At 43.3% G+C, this 25,529-nt stretch overlaps 1 protein-coding gene and 1 pseudogene across 1 annotated transcript in view; one reads left to right on the top strand and one right to left on the bottom strand.

Annotated features, from left to right (window-relative positions):
• LOC138285935 (desmoplakin-like) overlaps nt 1–6,791 on the top strand; it is a 45,202-nt pseudogene extending 38,411 nt beyond the window's left edge.
• Nucleotides 1–25,529, bottom strand: part of MYO3B (myosin IIIB) — a 1,099,693-nt gene that overhangs the window by 100,970 nt on the left and 973,194 nt on the right. The window lies entirely within an intron of this gene.

Below are 25,529 nucleotides of genomic sequence, written 5' to 3'. Positions count from 1 at the left end.
CAGGCCATTGACACCATACCATGAAGTATTTTATTCAGATCATTATGAAGTTCTTATAAAACTGAATCTGTAACTTTGTTGAAATAGGACCCTACCATTGAAGTATCTAACTGACTGACGTCTTCCAATAGATATCTTCATTTCGGCAGGCACTTCTAATTACAGCACTTTAGTTGCTGTTAGGGGCCATGAAATTGGTCACAATTTGAGAGCTTCCCTAGGTTGGTCGAATGATTTTAAATAATGGGCCAACTAATGTATGTTTCAATATTTTGACTGCTGATTCGGAAGACGGAAACGTGATAGCAATTGCTATAATATATGAGAAAGACAATGATCTAGACAAAATTCTGATGTTACAGATGTTAGAACAGAATTAAATTGCTCTTCTGTGATCTATTCAAATCTTCTCAAAGTAGAACTATTGTGACAGAAGTGGGATAAACTAACAATAACTTACTTTCATGAATATATCTTAATATTTTAGACATGTTACGGTGTAACATTTCAGAAAGTTGATTGAAAATAGTGTATGCTGGAATGGCCATTATACTAATGGCAGCAGGGGGAAGGTCTTTCATGACAGTAAAACACTTTACTGTTCATTCTTCTAATAATGTGCCTGAAGAAATATGTGATGTGGGCTTTTCCCAGCTCTGATTATTTTAAATTAATTTTGAGTAGACTGAATATATTTTTGGGGCCTGTTCTATTTTATGTTAAATAAAGGCTGAGGATTAGGTAATCTTCTAAACATCAGTTGGTAGACTTACTTTAATTGGTGGAATGGCGTTCATTTATTATCCTAAATGGAGCCTGACCGATCTTTTGCCTCAATAGAACTCAGTGAATCATTTAAAAAGATCCCCTGGTTCTACCTTGTTTGAGTTATCTGCAGCTAAGGCCTTAGGGGGCCTAACTAAAACCATTTGAAAAAATATGCTTTCCTCAGAGAGTGTGCTTCTTGGAAGATTTAAGCACTTTAAATTTGACTGATTATGACTTTGTTGATTCAGTTGGTTAACATTCTCTGGCAGTTTTCCCTGGATGCTACCCCTCCCAATCCTCTTTTACCTACCAAACCAATGTTTCCACGTACCCTCCTCCTCCTCAGCATTTGCTCCACAATCCTGGCACTAATTCCTTCCTTCAGTACAACAATTGGTCCATCATTCATGCCCATCAGCAATATCACAAACAGCTCCCTTGCAGACATCACCCCTGCACTCTATCCTTCACATACCTTGTTGAGTCACTCCTAGTTTCCTTGTTCCCACCCCAAGTACCCTTATATTCTCCCTTTGCACCCCACCCACCACAACACTAGCTAATCCCACTCTAGTCAGCTGTTTACTCATCTCAGAAAGCACTATCACAGGTCCCTATTTCCTTTAGCACCTGCCCTACTATCCTCCATTTCCCCTTTACTTGCTTACGTTCTAGTCACTATAACCTACCTTTTTCTCGAGTTCCCAGAAATTAACTTCTTCTCTTATCAAACATTAAGTCCTAGCATCTCAGGAGTATGCCTTCCTTGATCTCATATCCTTGCTATCTCTTCTGACCAGGGACGGACTGTTCTATTGGGCAATGAGGCAGTTCCCAATTGGTTGGTCTGACAGATCAGTGTGTGGGCCAGCTTTACTCTATTTGTGGGTCTGTTTTATGGTCTGCTGGGCTGATCTTTACTGTTGATTTCCCTGATATCACCACAAAGGTTGCCAGCAGCAAGTTCAAATCCATCCCTTAGATGTTCAATATTGAACCAGTTTTCAAACAGGCCACTTTTGTAAGCTTTCTAATTCACAAATACAGGCCACTTTCATTTTGGTGCCCGGGCCTATTTTCTGTCCTAGTCCAACTCTCAGCCACCTTGCTTGCTGTCCTTTCTCAATAGCAGTTCGCAGCCTGACCACAACATTACCTGGGAAGACATTTTACCAAGGACCAAACAGGACCACCGAATTGACCCAGCAGAGCAAATGTCATCCTCAGTGATAATGACCTTCACAAACCCATTGAAAGCTGTAAAAAAGCAATCATTGCCTTTAGGCAGCTTCAAAACCAAACTCAATGTAAGGTTTTCATTCCATTATTCTGAACTACAGTCTTTCTCGTTCATTTTTTCCTTCTAGAAAAAAGAAATATGAGAACCTTCATTAAGTGCCCATTGAAATCCCAAGTAATTATCTATCCAAGTCTTCTTTCTCATTGTTGCTATGTATCTACTATATAAGTGAATGAAACTTAAAAGGGGAAAACTCCACCAACACATGGCAACAAACATTTATTTAAATTCATTGAAAATTTAAAACATCCTTTAAAACCAATAAAAGGCCAACCAGCAGTATTCCTGGCATACTTAAACAGTTAGTAATGATATAGTAAAATTTAAATTGCACAGAAAATTCACCCATATAGTTTCATTCTTTGCAGTTACCATCTTAATTGCCTAGTGTACGGATCTGACTAAAGCGTATGACATTTGCAAATTGTTTCCATTTAGAACACATCGTACAGCCTCATTGAACCAGCAGCAACCGCTTTTTAGAAAACTAGGTATTAGCCATTTAATTCTTTAGCAGAGCAAGTGGGGACATGTACATAATATGTGTGTCAGGGAATCATTCTTGTAGCTCATAAGCAGCAGCTAACATTGGAACAGGTGAAAGTAGGCCAACAAATAGAACTATAAAAAGCCATACATGTATAAAAGAATGTCTAACCAGCTTAGAAATGCTGGTTTCCAGATAGGCCTGACTTGCATTGTCTGTAAATTAGTCAACCATATACAAGGAAGTCTTTTTACATTTGAAGGTGGCCAAGTCATCTGCTTGTAAAATGGCAGCAGAAGACAAAATTGATCAGCAGAAGAAAGAATTTATGCAAGTTCTGTAAAAAATAGCAAAATTAATTGGAAAGTATCACCTAGCAAAAATTTGAATCTTAGAAGACAGTCATAGAAAAGAAATATGAAATAGAGCAGTTGAGGGTTCTTCTGCAGGAAGAAGGAGCATGTAAACTGGATTATAAAGATAAGTTGGCTACAGTAAGAAAGAAAGGAATATGAGGAGCAACTAATCAACCTGAAGAGCAAGTATGACAGCAAAATCAATATCACGAAAACAACAATACAGACAATATCCACTGAAAAGAATGATGGATGCAGTGAACTCAAATCAGAGCTTGGTAACCTTGCAAGTTGAGCCTAACAGAAGAAATAAAGAGGCTGAATCAGGCCATTGCTCAAGCAAATGAGCAGAAATGAAGAGCAGAGGAAGTTGCCTTGCAACAGAGAGCTTCTAACTCAGACATCAATCAAAGAAAACAGTAGCTGGAGTTGCAGTACCAGAAGATTGTCCAGCTTCGCCCAGAAAATACTGCAAATTACAAACAATCATTGGATGATGCTGCAAAGACCATTCGGGATAGAAACAAAGAAATGAAATTAAAGATTCAGCTACAGAAAGGGGCTGCATGCTACAGGCAATGTGAAAATGACCTGACTAAGGTAAGAAACACTTATGATGAGCAAATTACAAGCCTAAAGAACAAGTATGAGACTGAAATCAGCATTTCAAAGACAACAATCCAAGATGTTTCTAGGCAAAATCTAAATGATCCATCTAGTTACAGAGCAGAACTTTACATCTCAATTAGAGAAATGAAGGCAATAAAAGAGGAAATTAGCAGACTTAACAGCACACTGATAGAGACCACAGAGAGACCACAGAGCGTCTGAGAATAAGTGAAGAAATATTCGCCATCATAAAACATCAGGTTCTGAGATTGACCTAAAAAAACAACTATTAAAAATGTAACTGCAGCAGACCCACAAACTCCGTTCAGAAGAAGAGCTGAGGTAAAAGCATCAATTAAGGATGCTGCAAAGATCATTCAGGACTGCAATATGGAAATTGATCTACTAATAAAGTTGGCAGATGTTGAAAGCAAGGGGAGGAAATCACTGGAGGATAAGCATACTTGATTGGAGAGGAGCCACTTTGATCTGCAGAAGGAGAATAGTAGCAACCTACCGGAAATCAGAACTTTAAAATTTAACCATGAGAAACAGATCCTCCAACTGAAGAGCTAGCATGAAAGGACATCTCAGGAGAAACATGGGAGAGACCAAGATATCGGTAAGCTCGAGAGCAGTCTTACAGAGCTGCAGCTCCAGAAGAACAAGCTGAAGGATGAAAATGGCAGACAGAAAAGGAATCTGCTGGAAGAGTCTGCAAAATGAAGAATGCTGGAGGTAGAAATGCAAAGCCTGACCAAATCCTACAAAGAACAAATGAATAATGTCCCAGACCTCACCAAACAGATTTAAAAATGTCCATTTTTAAAAATAGGATTGAAGATTACCCTAGGCAGCACAACGATTCTTTAGACAGCCAATTTAGGGAGAAACAACATGTTACTGACAGATTGATTAGGCTCAAAGCAGAAGTGGATGCCTTATGCCATCAGATGCTTCAGGAGCAGGGGAGCCTAAAGCAGGACCACCTTAGAAATGAGCATCTGCAAAAGGCCTTAGAAGAGGGAAATAGGAGTCTGAATGAGGGTAAAATAGAAATAGAGAGGCTACAGTCTGTCACCCAGAACCTCACCAAGGAACACTTGAGATTAGAGCATGAGTTCCAAAATATGAAGCTGGAAAATGATGACATAACAAAGCGCAAAGAAGAAGTAGATGGTGAAAAAATCAACTCCAAACAATAGAACCAAGGGGGCGGATACAGAAATAAAGGGGAAATTTGAGACAGAAAATTGTAAAGTTTGAATAGCAGACACTGGAGGCAAAAAAATAAGATTGTGGAGTCCAAAAGCCAAATTACAGAAATTACACAAGATAGAGAGAGCCTGTAAATAAAAATCAAACTCTTAGGCCAACATATAGCATGGCTACAAAGAGGAGTTAAGTTGAGCTAAAGCAACACTAGAATCCGAGCCTCGACTAAAGGAAAGGCTAGAGGATGAGAAACAGAAAATCTGCAATGACGTAAACTAGTGGAAGTGCCAGTACACCCATAAAGAGGAGGATATTCGAAGGATTGAGTCAGAAAAAGAAAAAGCAGAGAAAGAAAATATTACTCTGAAAAGTGAAATTGAAAGACGGCAGGTGGAGATCAGGCCAATTGAGATGCCAGCGCATGTTTGAAGAGACAAACAGAGCCAATCAGTCTGAACTTCAAGCCCAGTGTTTGGCACTGCAGAGGGAGTTGGAAAATCTTAAGAAACGATCTATTTGCTCTAATAAACACACACAAACTGAAGATGAACTATCAGTTGATCCCTCAAAGTTCGATTTTAATGGTTTGCGGAAAAAGGTTACAGCTCAGCAGCTTCTCAGTTGTTGAATCTTAGACAAAGCCACATATGACAAGTTACTTAAGGTGCAAACGTCTGTAACAGAAGTCGCAGTTGGCACTGAACAATTTCTGTGAGGGGATAAGAAAAGAGCTGGTGCATCTCTAACACCAAAGCAGAAACATGCATTTGTAGAGGCTAAGCAGAAGAAGCTAATTGATCCTGAACCAGTTGCTAAGCTTTTGGAAGGTCAGGAGGCCACAGGTGGTGTTATTGACCCATACAAAAAGAAAAGCTGACGGTGGACAATGATATAGCCAGATATCTAGTTGATTTTCCAGACATAAAGCTCATTTATGCAGCAGTAAAGGCTGCCACTGGTTTTAAAGACCTGTAGTCTGTAGCCCTTGGAGAAGCAATAAAAAAAAAAACTAATTGATAGACATACACGGCGGTACCTGCTTGAAGATCAGTTAGCCGCCTTAGGAGTTGTGGACCAAGTAAATAGTGTTTACTTGGATAAGGAGTTTGCCTTATCCCGAGGGCTGATTGATTGAGACCTGTATGAAAGTTTGAACGATCCTAGTGATTACTCAAAATGCTACATTAATCCACTCACAAAAAAAACAGAAAACAGTTATGCACAGCTAAGAAATAAATGTAGAATTGAGCCACAAACAGGTTTGCTCCTCTTGCCAGTAATAAAGAAAAGCATATCCTTTCAAGGTAGAAGAGAGCCAGTCACTGAAAATAGTTTGGTAGACTCAGGTGTTCTGCATGCAACAACACTTGACCAACTTGGACAAGTTCAAATTACTTTCTAAGAAGTCAATGAAATCATTAAATATTATCTTCAGGGATCTAGCTTTATTGCAAGCATATACAATGAGGCCACAAAATAAATAACTGGTATCAATGCAGCAATCAAGAAAGGCTTGCTATAGCCAGTGCCACACGTGAGCTTATTGAAGCAAGCAGCCACTCATTTCATAGTGGATTTTGTCAACAATCTAAGATTGCCAGTTGAAGAGGCATATAAAAAGGGACTAACCGGTACAGAATTTCTGGAGAAACTTCTTCCTGATGAATGGGCTGTCACAGGGTACAAAGACCCAGAGATAGGAAACATAATCTCTTTCTTCGAGAGGAAGAAACTCATTGAAAAAGGCCATGGGATTAATTTACTAGAAGCTCAGATTGCAACTGGTCGAATAACTGATCCAAAGCCAGCCATTATTTACCAGTAGATTATGCATGCAAATGTGGCTATTTCAATAAGGAGATGAATTAGATTGTTTCTGATCCAAAGGATGACACCAAAATGATTCTTTGATCCTAAGTCAGAGGAAAATAGAACATATTTGCAATTGAAGGATGGCATGGTGGTCAGCAAGACTAATCTCTAAATGCTGCCCCTCAGAGAGAAAAAAAAGGCAAAGAAAAAAAAGAAAAGTATAAGTTTCATTTTTCAAGAGTAGGCAGTGGCACAAAAGACCACTGGTTACTCTTAAAACTGCTTTCGTCAACATTCACAAAGAAGGAGAAGGGGCACCAGGCGCCTTTTCACTTTGTGAACAGGTTAGCATCTCCTTTGAGATGTCTGTAAAATGGTGATCATGTGAAGTAAGCCGAAATCGTGTGATAAACGTGTCAGGTCAGGATCTATGCGATGTTCCTTAAAAAAGGTTTAAGTTCCTTTAAGCTCCTTTGGGTACTGCAGCATGGACATCATCTGCGACCCCTGGTTTGTCTCTTGCGACCCCTAGCACTTCCTTTGTGACCCCTGGCCTCAGAGGTGGCAAAATAAATGCAAGGAACACAGGGCAACTCAAGGGCCTGCACTTTCCTCGTTTTCTCTATTTTATTTTTACACTAATAGTAAATAATAAAAAAACTTTTTTTACCATAACTGTAATAAAAATGGAGTACAATCAGCTGGAATATGAACCTCCCCACAGCAGCGTTAAGTAGAAAATGATTTTAGATACAACTTGTGTGCATGCTTGCGGGTGAGAGTGTGAGTATGATGCAGAGTATGTATGTGTGAATGTGTAAGCATGTATGTGTGAGTGGAAGTAAAGCTCCAGTGGCATGTAATGTGGCTTCTGTTACTCCTGGCATTTTGGTGACTAGACTCCCATGACCTGCAGGAGCGATGGTGTAAGGTTTTGAACGTTGTGTCTTTCCGGTGTTTAGGACTTTTTCTTTGACTTCCGAGGCTTTAGTCCTCACTCCCCAAGGTTGACTGTGTCGTTTTTCTGTTACTTTTTAGTAGTTATATATTATATATTCGCATCTACAGCTGCGTCTTTTGGATTTTTGTAATTTATTTCCAAAGTGCGGCCATGTGTATTCACACAAACACTGAAGTCGGATGTGGCAGGAGAAGTCGACGGACTTCACACCAATCTAAGAGTGGTACTAAAACGTTTCTTATCTTGCTTTTAAATAGGCATAGATTTAAAACATTCCCTAAAGTTTTGACAAGATACTAGAATTTGTAAAGTTTTCTCTTTTCCACACAAAGGTATTGACACATATCTGACTTGCATGTAAAGTTTATTTATTCATTTATTTCTCATTTTAATAAAGTACAGCTCAGCTGAGTAAGTGTCAGTACAACTTCTTACATAGGACAACACGTAGCCAATTAAATCACAAAGTTAAGGAAAAGGAGAAAAACAACACTTTCTGAATTATTTGTTTCCTTCTGCTAGGTTTTAGGTCCCATCGCCCTCCACAGTGGCTGTTTTCAGGTTCTGTGGTAATTTTGAGGTCGCAAATTATTTAGTTTGCTTACATTTTTCATTAGACTCCCTTGATAAAAAAAATTAAAAAATCCTCATAATCATTGAGTCTTTACATAATTGTTCGTTTACCTTTCCAGCTTTTAGGGCTATATGTTTAAGGAAGAAATGTTTATTAATAAATCCTATTCCTGGTGAGGTTGATCATCTTATGTTATGGGCCATTTCTTCGGGTTTTTTATTTTGCTTACTGCTGAACTGAGTTGTGGTTTGCTTTTATGGTCAACCTTTGTGCAGCGTGAGATAGGTTAAGTGAGTTTTTCAAAACTCAGCCTTATAAAGCTCTTAAACTGGGTAACAAGCATCAGCTCCCGGATTCCAATCCATAATATAATATTATTGCATGCTAATTCAGGCTATGCTGGTTGTGAAAGGCCCTGAACCTAAGTGCAAGACTGGTTCACAAGACGAGGGTCTATAACATTTGAGGGGCCTTTAACAACTGGGTTAACCCAAATGGAAGGGATATAATACTGTTAGAGCATTCCACCCACTGAAGGCAAAATGTTCTATATTAAAAGGGCCATTTGATAAATGGCATTACAATCAGATTGAAATCCAAGCAGACGTCATCAAACAAAGCAACATTCTAGAATGCTTGCTTTTAGTGATGCAGGACTCTATAAAGAGAACGGTGTTTTTTGTCTTTCCACTGCATGGATAATTTAAAAAGGGAGAAACAGAAAAACAATTTTTCTATAATTACCTAAAAAGTGCAAAAAATTAACTTGTTGACATAAGTAACTCCTTTCTGCTTGTCACAGTACAGCTAGAAAAACTGCAGAAGGAAAAAAGCAATGTTTATGGTCAGTGACCTGAGTTGCCATTTCACATGGCTGCTGGCTCCAGCAGCAGGCATTGTGACATCAATACTTAACTGCAATAAGTTATTATAGTTGAGTGCCTATATCATGTATTTTAAAAGGCGAATGACTGTGCCACAAGACACCTAATATAAAGAAATTAGAGACAGGTTTTTGTACAGTGATTACAGAATCCCATGAATTATACATATATCTCAACCTAATCGTGTTCTCTAAATTGAAACACTTAGCTGAACAGACAAAGGGGGTGATACTGAGTCTGGCGGGCGGCGGAGGCCGCCCGCCAGACTTCCCCCCTCCAAAATACCGCTCCGCGGTCGAAAGACCGCTGAGGGTATTTTGGGTTTTGCACTAGGCTGGCGGTCGCCAGCCCAGTGCAAAACACCCTTCCCACGAGGACGCCGGCTCAGAATTGAGCCGGCGGAGTGGGAAGGTGCGACGGGTGCAGTGGCACCAGTCGCGAATTTCACTGTCTGCAATGCAGACAGTGAAATTCTTTGTGGGGCCCTCTTACGGGGGCCCCTGCAGTGCCCATGCCATTGGCATGGGCACTGCAGGGGCCCCCAGGGGCCCCACGACAACCCATACCGCCATCCTGTTCCTGGCGGGCGAACCGCCAGGAACAGGACGGCGGTATGGGCTGTCAGAATCCCCATGGCGGCGCAGCGAGCTGCGCCGCCATGGAGGATTCAATTGGGCAGCGGAAAACCGGCGGGAGACTGCCGGTTTTCCCTTTCTGGCCGCGGCTGAACCGCTGCGGTCAGAATGCCCAGCGGGGCACCGCCAGCCTGTTGGCGGTGCCCCCGCCATTTTAGCCCTGGCGGTCTTGGACCGCCAGGGTTAGAATGACCCCCAAAATGTCGAGAGTAAAGCCTTATTTTGCAAGGTAAGGATAGAGACATAATTTGAAAAAGATGATGATGTTATCAGATATGTAACAAAGAATGTGAATCTGTTTGGCTGCCTAGAAATAGACTTTACCTAAAGAAGTATTCTATTAACAATCTTATTAAAACAACAGAAAATGAATTACTACATTGCTGTACCTGAACAGACTACTTTATTCTGCTATCTTTTCCTTTAGACAGGGGGGACGCCTGCTGGGGAAATTAGACATCTAAGGCACTCATTTTGAGTGGCCGTGAAAACGGGGCAATAGTTCCTTGCCCCCTGAGTTATTAATGCTGAAGGTCTTGGGTTGGGGGGAGTGGTGAGGGAAGGTTATGGTAACTCCAGAGGCAGGGAATATCCATCCCATTATGATTTTGACCCTCAGGCTCCATTAGGACATGTGAAATTACTGGGGTAATCAGTTATTTGAGTTTCAATCCCCCCAGCAGCTCATCAAGGTGCCTATAAGTGGAGTTTGTATTCTGTGTGAGTTATTAGGAAGAGCAAACTTCAGTTAAGGCAGTTAACTGTCTCTAACCTTTGCAGGTATTGTGTTGATTGACATCTCACTTCGCCTGGCTGTTTTTGTAATGCTTTTTTATAGACATTACCCATCAAATACCCATCATACAGATGTAGTCGACATACAATCGCTTCTCCTGGTTGTTACCACAAATTAGGTGGCTGGGATTTAACTACCCAATCAATCAGACATAGCAAGAAGGGGAGTGACAAAAAAGCAGATACTTTTCAGGCATCCTCAAGATGTTTATAGGCCTTAAACAAGCCAGGAGGCGTGGAATCTATGTTCACAAAATCTTCCGGTCATATTTGACTATGCTATCTAATCACTTTCTGTACATGCCATACTTTAAGGTTATGGTTTCTGAGATATGGCTGACACTTCGAGATAGCCACGGTGTACCTGACCAATTATTTCATTATGGAAACTGGTTTCCTGGAGCTATAGACCACTTGCAGACACTCTTTACCTAAAATGATGGCTCCACTTGCATGGATGCTTTTTTCAAGATGGCCACCTTTGTGTCTTCCATTCAGTCAGTGCCAGGCTTCCAACCATCAGTGGAAACTGAACTTACAGGGTGCCTCCCTCATTTTGAGAAACCATAGTTAAGTTCAGGAGTCTTATTTCCTCTGTGCCCCACCAGCAGCACTGAATTACATTCACTCACTTAGGATTCTACCTCATTGGAGGAGAGGGTGAGCTGCATGCCACATGCAGATTTCCATTCCCATGGACATACCCTCTCTCACCAGATATCAAGCTGTTCTCCACCTCATAGGTGAAAACCATCTTTCTATTTATGTAGAGTGCCATTAATATATCGCTGAGACACTTTGTCAAGTTTTAAGATGGACAATTATTTAGGAACATCACATCAAAATACTGAACTTTTTTTATTGAGTGCATTCCACTTCTCCCCTGTAGCTGTCTATTAACATAAAAACTGGATTATACTGATTGTTTCTTTGTGTGTGGTTTCGTGTTCACATACAGGGGTTGAACAAAGTTAATCTCGCTAAACCCATACACCTTAATTTAGCCCCCTCACAAACATCCAAGCAAAATATACTTGTTTTTTTCTACTGATACCATTTATTTTTGCAACTACTAGCTTCGAACTGTAAATGTACTTGTTTGGATCTGCAGAGATTGTGCCAAAGTCAGATTTCCATAAATTAGTCTTTGGTGCGTTATTAATGGTCCTATTTATCTTACAGATGTTATTTGGACTCAATTATTAATATGCTGATTTTAATATTTCAATGTGTGTGAGTCCATAGAGAACTGGAAATGTTTGCCTTTCGTAGTTCTTAGAAGAAGAAAAACATCAGATTTGCATATTAACCAAACTATGCAAATATTAAAAGTGATCATTTAAAATCATCTATTTAAGGATATTAGCATACTATATGTATAACTATTTAGAAGTGTCAAAGTCATAATTTGCTTTCAAATATGAATATACTTTTAAATTGGTACGTAATAGAAATAAAAAATATCAGATTTATTTTCTACATCATTCATGCTCCGACCCATTAGTTGGAGTGCATTTTTCTGCTGGATTACCATAATGTGCACACTATACGCCAGAATTACAAACATTTTGCATTGTTTTTGTATTGTAAAATAAACTATGTACAACATAGGCCTACTTGCCAGTCCAAATATTTTCAGTGCCCCAGGCACAATGGGCAAAGCCTCTGGCTCCAACTTGACTTCTGACTGCAAAGTGGCCTCCAAATGGCAGAGGCATCAATGGGACAGTCAGGCAGGTACCTCAGGGGTAAGGAGGGTTGGGGGGGGCTTGGGTTTGGCAGGAGGGTCCTTTGGTTTGGGGTTTGGTTTGGTTTTTTTTGGGGGGGCTTTGGGTTTTGTTTTAGGCTTTAGGGGAGGGCCCTTGGGCTTGGGTTTAGGAGGGCTGACCTTCGGTTTGGTAGGGGTTTGTACTTTTTGCAGGGGGAGGGGCATGGGCTGTACCGGGGAGGCATGGGAGGACTGGGAGGTGGAAGGGGTGGGTTTGGGGAGGGTAAGCATGCGCTTAGGAGAACCACGGGCTGAGATAGTGGGGGGTAATGGGGAAAACCCATAAAATCTTTTTTTAGGGACACAAGGGCGGTCATGGGAAAAACATTTAGGAGTGGAGGGAGAGGGAGTGGTTGTGAGGTGTATAGGTGTTTTGAGTGCAGGTGCATGGGTGTGAGTCATGTGTGTGCTGGGTGTCTGTTGGGTAGGTGAGTGTGGGAGTTTAGGTGTCTTGGGAGGAGGGGGGAGGAGATGCAGGGAGATAGCAAGGTGGATGTGTGAGTGTCTGTTGGGGTGGTGCCTGCAGGAAAGGTGGATGTGCTGCATGTGGGGGTGCTGGTAGTCTTGGTGAGTGTGCATGTGGTGTATGGGGTGAATGTATGCAGGTCTGCTATTGTGGTGACGGTGAGTATGAGGGGACTTGTGGCTGGATCTGGGAGTGTCGATGTGGTGAAAGCAGGTTTGAGTGGTGTAGTGTCTGTGAGGGAGGAGGTGGTGGGGGAGTCTGTGTAGGGAGTGGATGTTGTTGTGTCTGCATATATGTGTTGGCTGTATGCATGGCGGTGGTCAGTCTTGTGGTGTCTGTGTTTGTCTTTTTGAACAGTTTCTGTTGAGGTGGATGAATAGTGGTCTGACTGTGTGCTCTGGATGGGTGTGAGCAGAGGGGTGTGGGATTTGGCATAGGTAGATGGAGGGGGGACGGAAGACGAAGGGACACTGGCTGTCGTCAACGAGGAGGCCAGAGCCTGAAAGGATCTCTGCAGGGCAGTCAGGACTCCGTGAATGCCTTCCAGGTAGGCATTGGTCTGCTGCATCTGTGATGCCAGTCCCTGGATGGCATTCACAATGGTTGACTGTCAATAGCCTCCTCATTGAGGGCAGCAGGGCTGACCGGGGCAGGGGCAGAGGTGCCTATGGCGAAGGAGGCGCCCACCCTCCTAGGTGAGCGGACAACTGTGTGAGGAGCTACAGGGAGGGCAGTGCTGGTAAGAGGGGTGGCGGAAAAGGATTGGTGCTGGGCTGGCCCCAGATGGGTCCACCACCGCGAGGGAGCGTCCATCGGAGGAGGAATCCGAAGACGATGTTGAAGATCCAGTCTCCCCGTGGCACTCCCCTCCTCCCCCATCCCACTGGTCCCCTCTGCTCCACTGGTGTAAGCCTCCTGGGTCCCGTGGGCTGCAGCTTCCCCGCTCGCCGGTGTCCCTTCTCCTTCGCCTGATGATGCTGATGCACACAAACATAGAGGAGAAGAGGGAGGGACAGTGGGAGAGAAAGAAAGGGTGGACTAGGTGAATACCTACCCAGCATTCACACAGAGTAACAACGTATTTTTCAGCTGGTATGCCATGGCAGGGCTTGCCTTTACATTGACACACATAACTGTGGGAAATCATAGGGGTAATAAAGGCTATGCTGAGACAATCTACTAATGTGGGAACATTGGCACTCATTTACTTGATGAAGGGTCTAACAATGCACAGTTGCATAGTAGTTGACACATTCCCATGATTGTTCACATAGACATATCCTGTACTCTTTTACTCTTTACTCAACCGAATCCTGCATGATAAGTTAGCATGCCCAGAATCCATTAACAATGCGGTCAGTAATTTCTTGGCCCCCTGCAGCCATCTACACATTCAGTAAAAGGCGGCTGATTGAGAACTCACACATTACCTCTGTCATAGTGGCAGTTATACTGATGGCAATGCCCTAACACCTCAGGAATACGGATGCTGATGGAAGGAGATGGTCTCTCAAAAGATGTGAAGGGTGTCCAGACAATCCCAAACATGGAATTAGTCCCCTCTTAAGTCATTGTCTGCATGGTGTTGGCACACACAATCAATACAAATCCTGCCAGGGTGGTTGATACCCATAGTCGATGTGTATCTACCAATGATCTAGTGTACATATTCCCACTAGAAGGCTACACAAACCCATACAAGCCTAACATTAGTGAGGTGTGAGTGTTTATTTTCCCCCTTGGGGCTGCTGTGCTGCCCTTAAGTGCCCATCCACCTCAGGGTAGGCCACCATCAAAATGTGGGACATTAGGCGGGTCAGGGTCCAACAGGCACCCCTCCCTCGCTGGGAGGACATCCCCAGCTGGGCCTCAGTGGTGTTATGAGTTCAGCGTCTCAGGTCCTCCTAACGCTTTCTGCAGTTGGTGCTCCGCCAGCTATGGACCTCCAGGGTCCACACTTGCTTGGCGAAGGCACACCAAATCCCCTTCTTCTGATGGGCGCTGACCTGCAGGGGTTACACAGACAGAAGGAGAAAGTCATGTAGAGTGGCATCACAGCAACAGCAGTGAGCGTCACATATCAGACACATCTCATGCTCACGCTAACGTGTCTTAATGGGACAAAAGCACCAACTCCTTTACCACCTGCATACATCCACTCCATGTGCATCGTCACAAAGCATTTCAGCCTCACACACACCACTATCAGATAGGACAGTAACATTGGACTCACCTGATGCTCTGGTGCCCCATACAACTGTCCATACTTGGGTAGGACCCCGTCTACTAGCTTCTCCTACTCCTCCTGGGTGAAGGCAGGGGCACTATCTCCTACAGGATGCGGCATTATGGCTCTGAGAGACAGTGCACAGCTGCTGACGCAGTGGAGGTCTTTCTTGCACGAGTGTCAGGAGTCAAGTGAGCTATGCAACAGAAAATGGAGGTCACGGCTGCCACGTACATGACCATCACCACCGGCGGTGATAATCACTGGCCCCAGTCTCCCATAGGCAACAAGGTTATCCAATGAGCAGTTGCACGGCGGTTGCGACCGCCTACCGCTAGGATGACCATCACCGGCAGAAGGAGGTCACTTTCATCTGCCCTGTGCATGAAGGACGGCAACTGCCATTTTACATGTAGTTAGTGTATTGTAGGTGAATAATAAGTGCTTTATGGATGAATTGTAGTGACATGTGCATAGATTGACTATGTAGACACATCAAAGCTGGGTTCCCACATGTGACATCCATGGACAGTGTAGTTAGATGGACGGATGACTAAAACAGGACATGTGCAGTCACTTGCTGCCTCATAGATGGGCCAATTATAACTGTATGTTAAAAAGTTACATACACCTTATTACCTGGGGGAATAGGGTGTCGTTACATGGAAGTATCACATGTTTCGTGTGTGGCAAGCTGTTTGTCTGGGGCTGCAACAGTAATCTAGGATGGCATACACGTACAGTCTACATGCCCAAATGGATTGTGTATACTTCAGCGTTATGTCCACAGTACTATTGTGTGCTACAAGTATAGTGTTAGGTGACATGTGAACTGTCGACATCAACCTGTGGCTTTTCCTCTCTCCTATTCCTGGATACTGTGCAATGGTGTGAATGAGACATGCATGGTATACTGGCCCCTAGTCGACCTTGCTACCCTGGAAGAGAGACACATCATCCAGACCCATCATCTGAACCGTCAGACCATCATGGAACTGTGTACCCAGTTGGAGCCGGATCTCCTGCCTGCCATATGTAATCCATATGCCATCCCTCCTACAGTACAGGTCTTATCAGTGCTGCACTTCCTTGCCTCAGACTCGTTCCAGATTACAGTGCGCTTGGCAGCTGGGATGTTGCAGCCGATGTTCAGTTTTGTGTTGAAGGATGTACTGTCTGCTTTACTCAAACACCTGGACAGCTACAGGTTCCCCCAACATGGGGATTTGCCCACTGTTAAAGCTGACTTCTATGATTTGGGACATGTCCCTCATGTGATAGGGGCCAGATGTGGCACCCACATTGCTTTGGTTCCTCCCAGGGCCAATGAACAAGTGTACAGGAACAGGAAAATCTTTTACTCCATAAATGTCCAGGTGGTGTGTCTCACTGCTCAATGTATCTGCCAAGTGACAGCCAAGTTTCCTGGATCTGTGCATGAATCCTACATTCTGTACATTCTGAGGAACAGCAATGTCCCACACATGATGGCACAACTACAGAGAGAGAGGGCTCATTGGTATGTATCCAAAAGTATATGTGCAACTGTAATATCACCTCTCTTCTCATTCTGCCCTGTGTCTCTACCGGTATTGTGATAGGTCCAACCTTTGTGCACACAGTGTACTCTGGCTATCCTAACCTTCTGTGGCTGCTGACACCAATGAGATACCCGACAACAGATGGGGAAAACCGTTTCAATGAGGCCAACGGCAGGATGAGCCGTGTCATCGAGAGGACCTTTGGGCTACGGAAGGGCAGATTCCGGTGTCTACACTTCTCAGGAGGTGCACTGCTCTACAGACCACTAAATGTTTGTCAGATCGCTGTTGCCTGCTGCATGCTACACAATCTAGCCCTGAGACGCCCCATACCATTACTGGATGTTGAGAAGGTGGCAGCTGGACCAGTAGCTGATGATGGTGACATAGAAAGTGATGAGGAGGCAGATGATGAGGATGCAGCTGACTCTAGAACAGAGTTGATCTACCAATACTTAAAATAAAATTCAGGTATGTGTTAACTGTATTGAATGTGAACTGTACTCCTGACTGCCTTGTGACATTGCTCCTCCTGGTGTGTGCCATCAGTTGAGGTGTTTAGTGCAGCTATCACTCTGTGTGGGTTTGGGGCGAAAACATATTGCCCATCAGGGGAGGTGTTACTGTTCAAATATCAGAGCTATGTTTACTATGCTGTTGGCTAGCATCACATCTGCAAAGGATTAAGCATGTTGTATGTTCCCAGTGATGTTATGTCAACTGCAACAGGACTGCCAACCAAAGTAGTGTTATCATTATTGCTAATTATCCTCGCTGTACACAATAGATGAATATGGAACATAACTTGTACTGACAGTGGAACCTGGTTTTAGTTGGGTAATGTCATCTGTGAGAGATCGAACACTGGGAATGCATGTCTTGAAAATGTGGATCTGCCATGGTAATGTGTTAACATTCCACTTGCCAATTCGCACTAGGGAGGACAACAATGTACTGCACGTGTGTTGAGTGGGCAACATTGACTCCTTTCATGATGGCTGCCCCTGTCTTGGTCTATTTGTAGGTCAGTTAGGTGGTGCTACTCTGGTTCCTGGCTTGACTGGTGGCTCCCTAGACACAGGATTTCAGAATATTCATGTTCTACTATGATGCTTGCTGCACATTGCTTCCTCTTCTGTCCATCTTACAGACTTTTGTTGGTCAATGTGTTAACTGAAATGACGTACTATTGAAAATCGTATTTGTTACAATAAAGACACGTAAGCAGTAGCTGTGCTCAATATGGCCCAGCTGTAGGTAGTACTGGTCCAGTATCCAAGGGCCATGGGAAAATGGAGGCATGACAGTGGACAGTCAACAGGGTATGTCAGTGGAACACAAGGGAGAATGTTCAGGAGAGAGTCACTTCCTGGCAGTGGTTTTGGTCTTGGCATCAGGTCCTGCAGGCTGTCTGGATGGACGACCTCGTTTGCATGGGGGTTCTTCAACTACAGAGGTAGGGGTGCTAGTGGCCTGTGGGTACTCTGGCAGGGCCTCCATTCCACCAGCTGCAGCAGAAGTGGATGGCTCAGTTGGTATGTGGCTAGTGGAAGGGGCCTGCTAGTGGGTGGAGGAAGCATGCAGAATGGTTGTTAGTTCCTTGGGCACCCCTGCAATGGAGGCCATGGTGGCATTGTGAGCCTGCCACTGCTGCATGGCCTCCAGTGGAATTCCCTCTGCAGTCTCTGGTTCTCATGCAAGGTGGAGAGATCTGGCCCATCTTGTCCGGGGATTGCTGGTATGCTCCCAGGACTTGGGAGATGGCCTCCTGCCCAGTCGTTTCCCTTTGGGGCCCCATCCCTTGGCCGACAGGTGCCCTCCTACTGCCCCTGGCTCCCTGTGCCTGTGCCCCAGGCACGGTGTGCCCACTCCCAGTTACACCAGGACCTTCATTGTCTTGGGTGTGAGGGGTAGACTCTGGTTCCTGTACTGTGGGGTACACTGCTAAATGACCAGTCCTTGCAACACAGGTTTGGGGATGAGGGGTTGCCTGTGCTGTTGTTGCCACATGGGTGGGGGGCTCAGATGTGGGCAGGGTGAGGCTGGTGGAGGTTGACTGACCAGTTGTCCCAAATGGGCCAGGTACGTCGTCAGTGTCCAGACATCCAGAGTAGTAGTCCTCACTGGGGCCTTCATCCTGGGAGAGCGGGCTGTCTCTGGCATCTTCTGCAGGGTGGCAGTGGAAGGGTTACCTGTGGCTGGAGAGGGAGGGAGTTACATTGTGGTGGTGTACTTGTTCATATCATAGACTGATGCATATAGTGATGATAGGGTGGTGAGGACACATGCTGTACAGGAGTCGCTGGTGCCAGCGGAGTGTTAGTGACTTAACAGAGTCCAGTCCTATGGTTATTCCAGTCAGACCCTCAGGATGTAGAAAGGCCAAGACCTTCTCCTCCCACGATGTGAACTCTGGGGGAGGAGGTGGGGGCCCACCACCAGTCTTGTTGATGGGAATCTGGTGTTGTGATGTCATGGAACGCACCTTCCCCCTGAGGTTGTTCTACCTCTTCCTGATGTCCTCCCTTGTGCGTGGATGGTTGCCCACTGAGTTTACCCTGTCAATGGTCCTCTGCCATAACTCCATTTTCCTGGCTATGGATGTTTGCTAGACCTGTGCTCCCAACAGTTGTGGCTCTACTCTGACGATTTCATCAACCATGACCCTCAAATCTTCATCTGTGAATCGTGGGTGCTTTTGAGGGGACATAGTGGTAGTGAAGTGGCTTTTGGGAGGGTGTGGTGCTCAAGGGTGGAGTATTTGGTGCTTGATGAGGTGTATGGGGTGCTTAAGTTTGTGTGCTGGTATATTGTGGTGTTGATGTGTAGTTGTGATGTGTGTATAGTGTTGATGGTGCAGTTGTGTGCTGAGTGTGAAGTGTATAAGCCTACGGTGTATCAGTGCTAAGTAATCATTTTGTGTGTCCCTGCTGTGTCTGTGGTTGTAGTTGCAAAGGATTGTGGGTTGTGTAGGGGAGTGTTTTATAGTGGTGTGTGTGTCTAATGTGTGTATATGTCCCAGGTGTGGGGTATTCGTACTGTACAATGTGGTATTGGGTTCTGGTGGAGGTGATTTTCTAATTGTAGCGGTTCGCACCACCAATGTTTTTTCGCCGTGTAATGACCACTGTGTTGATTTGCTGCTGTGTTTTCATTTTCTCCCTAAGTGTATTTTGTTTAATGCAAGTCTGGATCAGCTGCATGTGTATATTTTTAGAATCCTCAGTATGTTATTGTAAGTGTGGCTATGCTGAAAGTATGACCTGCTATGCCATGCTGAATTTGCTGCCTAAGTGGATTTGATGCAGCTGTACATTTTTAGAATGCACAATATTTGTCTGGATGCTTTAATCTGAATTCACATTGAGTTTCAGAGTCAAGTGCCCTAGTGGTCATTGCAGGCTCATCTATCCTAATGTTGTGTTGCAGGGTCGTGTACCCTAATGTTGCTTTGCAGGACTATGTACTCTAGTGTTGCAGGGTTATGTACCCTAGTGTTGTGTTGCAGGGTTGTGTACCCTGGTGTTGCGTTGCAGGAGTCAGTACCCTAATGTTGCATTACAGGGTTGTGTACGCTAATGTTGTGTTGCAGGGCCATGTACCGTAGTGTTGCAGGGTTGTGTACCCTAGTGTTGCGTTGCAGGGTTGTGTACCCAAGAGTTGCATTGTGGGGTCGTGTACCCTAGTATTGCATTGCAGGGTTGAGTACCCTAGTGTTGCGTTGCAGGGTCGTGTACCTTAATGTTGCAATGCAGGGCCATGAACCCTAGTGTTGCAGGGTTGCGTACCCTACTGCTGTATTGCAGGGTTGTGTATCCTAGTGTTGCGTTGCAGGGTAATGTACCCTGGTGTTGCATTGCAGAGTTGAGTACCCCAGTGTGCACTGCAGGGTCGTATACCCCAGTGTGCATTGCAGGGTCGTGTACCCTAGTGTTGTGTTGCAGGGTTGAGTACCCAAATGTGCATTTCAAGGTTGAGTATTCTAGTGCTGCATTGCAGGGTTGTGTACCCTAGTGTTGCGTTGATGTGTGGTATTGTGTTATTGAGTAGTTGCACCCGTTATTATAGTGTGTTGCAGAAGTAGGTGAGTGTGGTGTTGTGTTGATGAGTATGTTGCACCTCTTTGGTATAATGTGTGCAGAAGGGGGTGAGTGTAACTGAATTGCATTATGTGATTATTACTGTATCTGATATTTTAGGACTGTTAATCATTTATCTCTATCTTTAGTCCTTTTTATTTGCTGATTTGTTCAGTTTGCATTTGTACTACCATTCATTGGTCCTTATGTTAAAAGACAATGTTATTTCCATCATTTGTTTTCTCCAATGAGAGGAGATGTGTTGTGACTTCAATTGCTGCATTCTCTGCTTAGTTACCAGTTCTCTACTGCTCAGCCAGTGTGTGTGTGAGGTCACGGAATGTTGATGAGTTCCTGGTTGGTGTGAATGGCCAGTTGGTGAGAGTGGGCTGAAAAGCAAGGATGCTGCTCCTGGTGGGGCGTTACCTGTAACTTGTAACCATGCTGAATAAACCCATATCTTACAACCTACAAAGGATCCATCTTTATTTACAACAGTTTAGCAAACCAGCGCAAACTTTTTTTGGTTATTTACTTTCTGGAGTAAAACCTGTTTTGTACTGGAAAGTTGTCTGAAAGTAACGCAAAACAGCATGAAGCTTTACTTTGGGTTACTTAGCGTCAAGGGGGCGTTACATGGGTGGCACATGGGCGTTCCCATGCAACCACCCAAGGCTTTTTGACACAAAACCCTATCTACTAACAATAGTAGACAAAGTTTTGCATCAAACAATAATGCCATTTGAAAGCAGGTTTTAAGAGGAGAAATGTTTTAATTTCTTCTTTCTTCTCCTACTTTGCACATATGCTGCACTGTATAGCACATATACAAAGTAGGAAAAGTTTTAAAAATTGTCTAGGCATAGTATTTGTACTAGAAGATAACCCTTCCTGTACAAAACCAATGCTAGACTCATGCACATTCCTTTGTACTATGGTGCAAAGGTGTGTCGTGATTCGCGGCAGAAAAATCCTGTGCTAGTGAGAGGGGAGGAAAGTGCTGCATCTCTTTACATATGATGCTCTTCTGCTGCCTCCCTGTCACTCAAAGCAATGTAGCATTTTTCACTGCAGTGCTGCGTTGGGTGACAGTTTTGTAAAACTGGCTCTATATTTTTGGGTTCTTTTGGCTATTTTATCTCCATTACAATACAAATGGATGGCTCTACTATCTTCAAGCTCCCTTTCTAAATATAATTAGGACTATAATGTGGTACCTTATTTGAACATCACCCACTTGATGCACATGTAGTGACTAGGGGCAGATGAATTCTAAAATAAAACTTATTTATTCCAAAATGTATTATACCTGTAGGTATTTAGACAGCTTTCAAATGTTTTGTCAAGCCAATTACGACTAAAACCTACCAAACCTTTGGCAGCACTGAACAAAATAGTTGATAGTCATTTTAATTTTCGAAAACCCTGAATTTTACAGAATCTAACAACATAAGTGGAGTGACAGTATAGAATTTGCAGGAGTGCAATGCTTCATATGAACCATAACAATGTGCCTTTTTTAGTTCTCCCCTAAGACGTTGCGCATGTGCTGTCATTTGTGAGAGAGATTATTTATTACAAGAAGCATGCAGCTTGCTCATTACTTACCGTTAGTTGACTTCATTGTCACTCCTATTTGCTGCCTCCTTATTGGTCAGCGCGTGGCTGCTTCACTTCGTCCTCTTTCGTGTGGAACATGGACCAACTAATGATTGCTTCATCTTGATTAGTGTTCTTCCACTGCTTGCTTTCTTTCTTTTTCCTCAATTGTCCTTGTCCGTTTTGCTTTTTCCCTTTGACCACGTTGCATCTTCCCTTCTATCCCACCCCTGATATCCATGTTCCTTTTTTGTCTTCCATCCCCACTCTCCCTTATGAGTGTGCTTCGTCCTTCCCACTTCCTACCCTCCTATTGTCTGTGTTGCCCCCCCAAACCGCCACTTTTTTTTACCATCTCATTATCCATGTTGTCTGTTGTCCATCCCCACCCTCCCTCCTGTTGTCCATGTTGCCCACCCGCCATAAGACAGAAAAGAGTTATGACGCAGCCATAAAATGTGGAAAGTTGCTGAGGTCAGGGCAGGGGCATAACTTCAGGGTGGGGTGTATGCAGTGTTAATGAAGGTATTTTTAAATAAATAGTTGAGTACAGGTGCTCTCATTTGGGTATGGTGAGATGTCTTTCGGGTTTCTACAGGTGTTTTTACACGCACACAGGCAAGAATGCATACATACTCTCCCTCTCTGTTTTGAACGTCTTCAGAAATGTAAGTTATTTCACAAAATATTGTAGTTTCTCTCTTAGTGCTCCTACCAGTCAGCATACTCTCCCTTTCCACTGCCCTCTCATGTTTCCTGCTTGTCGTATAAAGTATCTAAACATTAAATGCCAGCCTGATTGTCGGTAAATCTGAAGCTTACACACCCCATCCCAATCTGGCTGACCAAGCTATGCCCCTGAGTCAGGGCTTATACAAATACAGTGCAGCCATCCTAGGTGGAGACTCTGGAGAAATGTGAGCACACTAATATTCATTGCTAACTTAATTACATCAGGGGCTCTCCTACTGTCAAAGACAGAACTAGCGATGCACCATGGTTCTTGTAAACAATGCAGCCAGTCATTTGGATTGAGAAACCTTTCATTGTAGAACATTCTAGGTTCTTCCAGGAGCAATAATTTCACTACAACCTCAAATAAATGTACCTTTTTATTAAAAATATCTTTTTCAGTCTGTAAAATATTATTTGCACTAGGAAAGTTCTTGTTAGTTGGTTAATTTAACCACACAAAAATAGTCATAAATAATACAAAAAGAAAATGACAATAAATAATGCAGATTAACCATATATGTAGCCTCTAGAAAGCATAATGTGTTACAAATTTTCAGGGGTAGCAAACCTATAGCAATGATATTACAAATAAGGCCCTTAAACACAAGCTACTTTCAGCTTGAAAACAAAAGTCCCAGCCATGAGAACGCTTACAAAGACACTGAATGGTGGGAGGGTTTATTATTTTGGGGTCCCCACTAACCTAGTGTGGGGACCCAGAGATGACCTAGACAGAAAGAGCGTGTCATGCTGAACGTTTTGGTAGTGGTCCCATTGTCCTTGGATGACCACAGGCCGTTATGGACAAAAATGTTGTGAAAAAGAATGCTTGCAAACGATTATGGGCCAAGTTTTCTTGAGAGCAGTGAATATTTTAGTATCGGCTCGCCTGCTGCACCAGGAGAGCAGCTTTAGCTTTGAGGATTTTTGTTTTATGTAAAGCATTTACCAGTTTCAAGTGTTTTAAGGGGAGAGCCACAAGAAATTACTCTGATTAGATAATTGTAAACAATATGACCAGTTCACGCTGTTGTGCCTGTTCACGCTGTGAGAGCGATGGCCGCCATGCAGCACGAAGCGGACAGACAAAAGAAATAGTTCGTCCATGCTGAAATATATCAGCAATCGTGCAATAATCCATGTAACAGGGGCAGTCTGCAAGGCGTGACAAAAACAGTCTCAAGGTGGGACAAACGTACAGCAATTACCAATGACATCAAGTGATTTTTTTAAAGCAAGCCCACAAATGAGGGAAAGTGATGGGCGCGACATGGGTTTGGTTAAAAGCCCACAATACATACAACAGGTCAAAACGCTTGCAAGCTTGACTTAAAAAAAGAAGTGGGGGGTACTAACCAACTAAGGCAATATAGAAATGTCATCACGGCACGTGACATTGCACATGACATGACTGGAAGTGGCATCACGACCCATGACCTTGAGAGAGCGTAGCTTATATAATCTATATTAACTTGAAATGTTTATGAACTAATGTGTGATAATGCCACTTAGAAATTGTATTAATGTAATTTGCTTAAACGTGCACTTGAAATGTGACCACGGGGAGTGGCCGCCATGTATACGTGAACTAATAAATTAACTAAATGTTTATGAATTATTATACTGAATAAGATTTATACTAATTATTAATGATTGCGTTATTGAATTTGTGTTGAAATCCTTGTAGGCCTTAAGTTAGCATGAGCCAAAGCTTAGCTGCCTGGCTCTCATATTAAATGTATTTTTCCTATCTTGCAGTGTGCTGACTCGCAAAAGGATATGACCTCTTGTTTTCTTCAAACTAGAAGCTGATTGTAACCATAGTAGATCCGTTCTCATGAAATCCCCATTGCTTGTAGAAAATATTAGACAAAATGCAACAGTGAAGATTAATGTAATGTACAAGGTCGTTCAAACCGGTGAAGACAATGGAGCTACTGACCAAGAGATGTGCAAAGAATTACAGAAGGATGAAATCATACCAGACGTGCTACCTCTGAAGACGTCAATCATGTGGACCAATAAAAAGCTTGTAAAATAATATGGGGTGAAAGATTAATGACATAATCCATCTTCTAATTGGGTAAAGATAACCAATGACCAATAGTATTTTAGGGGAATGTACAACGAAAAAGGGATAAAAACCCATGACACGGGGAGCCATGGGAATTAGGTAGGGAATGCTATTGATTTTATCCAGAAACTTTGTCACTCTGTTTAGTGACTTTGCTGTTTTACTTAGAACCATCCTCTTCCTTAGATTGCCAATTTTACACTTTGCCTCCTTATGAGGGAAGTGCCCCTTTTGCCCTGGAGCTGAATTCTGATTGATGGCGATTAGACTGATGTCCTGAAGACGAAGACTGAATCTGAGTGCTGACCTAAACCTTGGAGGGTAACTATGACAATACAATTGTGATTTGTCTGTTTGCTTTTCCTTTCTAGGTACCAACTGCTTACTTTTGACAGGGACCATAGTTAGATGTTTTCCAAATTGGTGTTCTAAATTGTTTTGCATGGAGCCCAACATGCCAATGCTAATTAGTGGTTAGGACAGGGGATCGCTACGCCGACGCAAATAGACAAATGACTGAATCTATGTTTTGTTGAACTGACGCATTGATGACACTCTGCTAAAATTGACCTATGTTGACGTTGTGCTATGTGTTAATAATTGCGTTCCTCGCGTTGTTTAAGTCTTATTCGAGTTGCCAAATT

The sequence above is a fragment of the Pleurodeles waltl genome, chromosome 3_1, assembly GCF_031143425.1.
Source record: "Pleurodeles waltl isolate 20211129_DDA chromosome 3_1, aPleWal1.hap1.20221129, whole genome shotgun sequence".
Taxonomy (NCBI): Eukaryota; Metazoa; Chordata; class Amphibia; order Caudata; family Salamandridae; genus Pleurodeles; species Pleurodeles waltl.
The sequence above is the reverse complement of the archived record's forward strand: the minus strand, read 5'-3'. Positions and strand labels throughout refer to the sequence as shown.